General features: G+C 40.7%; 1 protein-coding gene across 1 annotated transcript in view; it reads left to right on the top strand.

Annotated features, from left to right (window-relative positions):
* The first annotated feature begins 5,961 nt into the window (after positions 1-5,961).
* cacna2d4a (calcium channel, voltage-dependent, alpha 2/delta subunit 4a) overlaps positions 5,962-6,986 on the top strand; it is an 82,374-nt gene continuing 81,349 nt past the window's right edge. Inside the window, exon 1 of the mRNA XM_085769615.1 lies at positions 5,962-6,197. The gene's annotated coding sequence lies outside the window, so the exon portion shown is untranslated. The remainder of the gene's footprint in view (positions 6,198-6,986) is intronic.

The following is a 6,986-nucleotide window of genomic DNA, read 5'->3' as shown; positions in this document are numbered from 1 at the left end:
TCTGCATTGTTATTTTAGTTAACTGAGTGAATCTGGTGTTCACAGGCCTGCAGAAAAAGAGATGCTTTTCCATTCCTCTCACTTTAATTTGTTAATTCCAGCTCGTCTGAATATTATTATTATTATTATCACCACGAAGGAGCTCAAAATGACATGGTATCAATTTAACTTGAAGAAAACAGAAGGAAACCACAGGAAATTGTCAGTTTGCACTACCTCACAGAGCTTGTTCGGAGGGTGTTACCTGTGTTTTACTTAGTAGAAGCAGCAAATAGTCAAGTTATGTGTCTGGACAGTTTAAAGGTTGCATAATGGAATATTTGTAATCTAATCTAATTGGGACTTTTGTTTTGGTTTACTTAAGGGGATTTAATTGCTGCAAAAATTACAGTTTACAAACTTTAACCAACTGAAATACGGTATTGCTTGTTTTTATTTTTTTCTGCCAAAGTTGCTGTATCTACATTCATGCCAGAAGATACACACACACACCTCCAATTATATTGATGGGCTTGTTCAATGCAAGTTGTTGAAAATATTGTGCTCTATTCCATTGACTGTAAAAATGTCACATCAACAAATCTCAATAGTTTGTCACTTTCTACAACACAGAAGTGAGTCAATTAATTTTTTCCTTTTGCCTGGATCAGGGTTTGAAGGTCGGGCGATGGCCAATCAGCAGCAGCAGCAGCTACCAGAGGGTACACAAAAACAGCAGCAAAAAAAACAAAACAATAGCGACAAAACAGAAAACATTTACAGAACAAAACAGATATTTTTTTTCCTATTTTTCTACTTAAAAAGCAAAATGTATTGTTCTCATAGTCTAAATAACCAGCATGTTAACATTACAAATACAGAGTTAAAACTTAAGTCTATTTCACCCAGATTCAACAATATAAACAGTTTTTTTGTCAGAGGCCATTATGATGTTTTAATTCACAAGATGTCATCCATGATCTTTTTTTAAAAAACATTTAAAACATTTAAAAACAATATGAGACATGAGAATGTTAAAGGATTTTTTTTTCACAAGTTTTATCTCTTTTTGTCAAGAATGTTTTGCTCTTAAAGAAACTGGAATATATTTTAATTGGATATTAAATGTTCTCAAACTGCCCACGTTGTTTATTGTCTTTTTATGGATCTGCACAGCTGAGTGGTACTATGACGACAACAATGATGATCATGATGAGTATTATTATTATCGTTCAAGATGCAGCCTAGAGGAACACTGATCACACTGAAGGTACAAGCGTTATTGCTTTCATGTCATATCATTGCTTTCTTTTGCCACAATCAATAGTGTAACATCATGTCAACAGTGATTAATCAGCCATGTTTTACACACCCAGCAGTATTGAAAGACCTAACCCAATTAACGCCCAATAGTCTTTATACAACATTAGTTTTTCCAATAATAAATCACCCCGCCGGTGTTTGTCGTGCTTAACTGAGCACACACTGCAAGCCAATACAGCAGAGTTGCTGACACGTGGGTGTTAATTTGACTAAACAAGGGACCTCCCGTTGAGGGACGAGGGCAGGCGACCCACCGGACTTGACACTTCTGACTTTGAGAAAACAGTCTCACACAAGGTCCATTTAGTGGCTGTTGTGGTGCTTTCGGTTAAATCCCATGTTCTTCATCAGCAGGTGAAGCAGCTGCTAAATGCTTCTGGAAAACATGAGATCTTAATCTTATACGGAGGAATGAAAGTGTTCAAAGAAATGGAAAGAAACTATTTGCCAGGCGACAGACACGCTGTCAAACCATCTACAGACGAAGGTCATGTGATTTGACCTTGTGTTGTGTTGAGACCATTTTCTCCAGGGTTGCATGAAAACGTCATTATATGGGAAGATGTTGCAATATGCCATTCAGGTTTGAATAGTTTAATTTTCGTTTTCACCTAATAATTTTGTTTACATCCAGATAGGATCATATAATCCCTAAAACCTCACAGGATGTAACATCAAGGCAGAATTGTTTTTATTTTATTTTTTTTAAAGTATATTTTTTTGGCTTTTCATGCCTTTATTTGATAGGACAGTTGAGAGTGTGACAGGAAATGGGAGGCAGAGATGGGGGGAATGACATGCAGGATAGGGCCGTCCGACGCGGGACTCGAACCGGGGCCGCCTGCAGCGAGGACTACAGCCTCAACACATGGAGCGGGTGCTCTACCAACTGAGCTAAACACCGCCCCTTGTTTTTATTTTTTGACACAAAGAACAAATAAAAATGTATTTTCTCACTGATGATCATCTTCCTCACTCGTTTTCATTGCAGCGCTGATGTTAAATCTTCCTGTGCAGTGCAACAGTGGCACCGACTGACTCTTAGGAAATGCGTCAATTAACAGCTGACTGATGTATCGATGGGCTGACTGACTCACTGAAAATGGTGCATGGGTTGAAGTCTTTAGCTGGTCTCCCATGGCGACCACTTACTCTCTGGACAATGGTGATAATGACCTGTCAATCGCTATTTTCCCATGCATGCATGCGTACAGTACGCTCCTGAACAGGCAGCTCATTACAAAAGGAAAACTGTAACTTTTTGAATTCACAATTCACAAGTCTGTTAACACTCCACACACACTTTGCCCTCCGTGTCTATTTCTATTATATTTTAAGCATCCACGGGGATTCATGACATTATCTTTGTGTGCACATGCGTTTGTGTTTTGCTGTGACAAATAATCATATCAGTCCATTAGTACCAATTTGTCTTGTCGAGACTCTTAATGGCTCCATAACAACAGCTGGGAAACAAAGCAGTGTGAAGTGATCAGAGACCAATCAGGCTGTTTTCCCCCATTTTTGTTGGGGAATTTGGCCACCTCTCCCTCACTCCCTTCCTTCCTGCTTCCTCTCTCCAGCGATCATGGCTGTTTCATACATAGTCATTTACATTATTATTTACTTTAGCTGGAGCTTTTAACTAAAGAAGCTTACATTTTTACACTTTGCTTAACAGTTTTGTTGTAAAAATGTTTGTAAATGCTATAACACCTTTATATAGTATTAGTGCTATTAGTACCTTACCCTTTTAAAAGGAATGATGCACATGCACGCACCCACACACACACATACACTCTGTCCTCTGAGGTTTGGAGGTTCCAGACCACTGGTTTAGCTGATGGAGCTAAAAGTAAGGGCTGACAATTAGCCCTGGCTTAGACTAATCAATGTGACTTCTGATGTGTGTGTGTGTGTCCGTGTGTGTGTCCGTGTTCATTTCCAGAGAGGCGGGGTCCAGTTAGTACAGGGAGTTCAAACCACTTTAGCTGCCTCTGTATATCTGTACTCTCAGCCCGGGGATGTCGAGAAGTCGTCTGAACCAGTGAAGCATCAAAGTGAGCAGAAAAGTCTAAGAGTTGATAAATTATGAGCAATAATGTTGTCACTTTTTTTTTTAAATGTCTTTTGAGTTTTATTCATGCTGGTGTGTGGTCCTGTGTCCAAAGTGAATTTTAAGAATCATCTTTCATGTCGTTTCTTCAGTCTCCGACACTGAGTCAGTTAAAAGACGAGTCAGGCCAGGTGAGTGACACTGCATGCGCTTCCTTTATGCAATACTGTTTCTCTGCCCTTGTGGTTTAATGTATTCTTAGTTCATTTTATGTGTGTACATGTACACATATGAACAATAGAATATGGTTTGCACAGTATACAAGTTAAAATACTGAAAGTGTCTATAATATCATGTTAAGAGGTGGTGCATCACTACTGTACTCATTTTAATTTACTGAAGTATGAGGCAATGGTGTTTGCCTCACACAAGTACATAAAAAAGGTTTGTATATTGCATAGATTCCAAAATGTATGGTCACTTGATGCACTTTTGTCATGTCTGAGACAGGAATCGGGGGACCACTATGTGTAGATTACTTAAAGGAAACTCAGAGGAAGCAGAATTTATGCAAACTCGCATTCATTTTTCAGCAGCAGTAAGTGTCAAAATCTTTTATTAAATAGTTTTATCAAGTTTTTTTAGTTTTAGTCCCAATGTTATCACTCTAATCCATCTAATTCCTCGAAAGGTTATGAAATCTTTCTCCTTTGTTTGTTTTTATCAACGCCTCCTTCTTTTGTAATTGTACAGTTTTAATTGCATCAGCAGCAAATCTGAAGTGGAGGTTGGCGGCAGAAGTTTTTCATCACAATCGGAAAATTTGCTGTGAAAAATCAAGTGTTCATCCGCGATGATGGGTCGGGGAAACTGGCTGAGAGTTCATCTCCATCAGTGATCTGGGTCAGTGGGGGAGGAGGAGTCCCACAGCTGTTACACACCGCTGGTGTGTGTGCGTGTGGATATACATATGTAGTGTGTGTGCAGGCTTGTGTCCCAGCCAGTCTCTCAACTGTGTGTTACTAATCTCAACCCTTTCTGTGGCATTATGTCTGTTTGTGTGTGTGTGTGTGTGTGTGTGTGTGTGTGTGCCAGGTTGTCTTGCTACATTTTCATCTCCATAACAGCAGGAGCAGATGCTTTATTCTGTCTATGTGTGTATGTGTGTGTGTGTTAGCATCGTGTAGCTGTGCACATTAGTTGTATTTACCTCACACGCAATGGTTAGTGTTTTCAGTGTGTGTGTGTTTGTGCGCTGATATCTAGTTAAATGTAGTTTAATGGGCTATGTGAGCTCAGTGTCATGTCTCTGCTGCAGCTCTCACAGCTACAGTTTAAAATGCCATTCGGGCCATGGGTTGTGCACTTTTAGACAAAGCGAAACACACATGGTTACTTATCTAAACAATTTATACAAAGCTGAGAAAAACAGTTTGTAGTGTGTAGCCATGCGGTAGTGAGATTGCAGATGTTTTTAAGTGGTTGCAGGAATTGCTGACATGTTTTTTTTATATATAAATAAATTGGAAAAATAATTAGAGATGAGAGTGGATTCTTAACCCTAAACGATAAACCTACCTGTGTGTGTGTGTGCACGCACATGTGTGTGAGACAATGAGCGTCCACTAGATGTCTCAGTGTGTTTAGATTATGATGTGTCAGTAAAATGCTGTTCCTCTTCATATCACGACTCCTATCCCATCTTTTGCTCCTCTTTTTCTCCCCATCCTCTCTTCTTCCTCCCATCTTTCCCTTCTCCTCAATTTACTTTATTTATTTACTTTACTTTAATTTTTCCCCCCTCTAATCCCTTCCCTCCTCTGTTCTTCCTTCTTTCTCCCCCATGATCCCTTAAGATAATTTTTCTTTTCCTTGCACGGAGAAAGATAAAGCAAAAAAAAAAGAGAAAAAGTGAGGGACGAGTGGAGAAGTAGCACGTGAGAGAAAGACTGATGAGAGAGAGGAAGAGAAAAAAGATGGAGAGAGACACAACTGGGTGGAAAAGCAGGACTACAAAGACAGTAGGTCAAAGACTATGAGAAAGATGGCAGGGGGCAAGAGAGGAAGAGAGAGAGATATTGTGTTAGTGTTAATGTGTGTGTGTGAGAGAGTGAAAAGGATAGAGAGAGAAAAGGAGAGATGGAGGGAGGAGGGGTTTAATCCTGCCTGGATTATGGTATAAACTGGTGCCAGAGAGCAGGAAGAGATATGCTGGAGAGCGAGAGAGAGAGAGAGAGAGAGGAAGTCCCACTATCTCTCCATCCATCACTCCATCTTACTCTGCGTCCGGCTGCATATTTGTGCCCCGGTGCTGCTACGTGACTTTGGTTCTGGATCCACGAGGGTGTGAGGTCAGCAGGAGGGACGGGAAGCAGGGAAAACAGAAGTTGGAGCAGGATTTCTTTCAGCTGTGTGTGTGTGTGTGTGTGTGTGTGTGTTGGGACACCACGCTGCCTGACAACAACAAGGACTGAACTCGTGTGAAGTCAGAAGTTGAGCGGGACACCCCCCAATTCCTCCCTGGCATCCCGTAGAACTAAAAGAGGGGGGCATGGAGGAGAGAAGAGGATGATGGGAGGAGCAGAAATAGGATTAAGAGGCGAAGAGAGGGAGGTGTAGGAAGATGGCGTGGCTCTGTCGTGACTCCTGGCGCCAAGAGGTGACCTTTGACATTGAAGACAAACGCTCTCCACGCTCCTTTGTGCGCCGAGACATCCAGCTCAGCTGACATCAGATCAGCAGTCGGACTCTTTTTACTCACTCTCAGTCACATTTGAACTTGCTGTCAAGACCCACATGCCTCAGAGGACCTGTTTTAAAGCTCTGAAAACATGACATAGTGAGTAATCTTCTGTGCTATTCTGTCTGCAGTGCAATCATTTGGAGAGGTATCTTAATCTGTGTGCAACCTACTTTTAGGCTCCAGCCTGTGTTTCTTTTAAATTAGCATCCTACACATCGGAGAGATTCAATCTTTTGTCTCAAACAAACATCACAACATATTTGTCTTTCTCTTTTTAAAGCTGTGGTGTCTCTGTATCATTATTAAAAGCCAAGCTGAGTTAAGTTTTGTGCCTGCTCTCAGGATGACATGCTGCTTTTATTGTTGGATGTTGTGGTTGAGTTTTCTGGAAGTGTTGCTCCTCCTGACCAAAAGTCTGTTTGAAGGGTGTTGTCAGTTTGCTCCTGTGTTAGGTTTCATTTCACAAATAGCCTTGTTGTTGTTATGGGTACCGGTGTTTTTGAGGTAACAGTGGATCACATGCTTGATGTGTGAGTAAATGTGGGAGGTAGTAGTGATGGAAACTACTCCTGCAGTTCCTCATCAGCTCTGTGGAACTTCATCACATCATTTAGCTTCATGTTTAGCAACTTCAGCTCTGAATTCCCACAAGGCACCACAGCACCAAACACCTAAACAAGAGTTAGCAGCTTGCTAATGAACATGGCTGAGGATTTAGCTGCGAAAGAACCAAATAATTTCCCTCAGAAGTTGCTGGAGACAACAAAAAAGAGCTCTATAAGAAGGACAGGAAAGATGAATGCAATTACTTTAACTATATGACCAGTATGAAAGCTAATGAAGCTATGTGGCTAGGTGTTAGCACACAAGTCTGCTAAGTTTATC

Source organism: Trachurus japonicus, chromosome 23, assembly GCF_045865225.1.
Source record: "Trachurus japonicus isolate A0001 chromosome 23, Traja_1.0".
NCBI lineage: Eukaryota > Metazoa > Chordata > Actinopteri > Carangiformes > Carangidae > Trachurus > Trachurus japonicus.
Note: the sequence above shows the minus strand (reverse complement) of the source record. Positions and strands in the feature narration are given on the sequence as shown.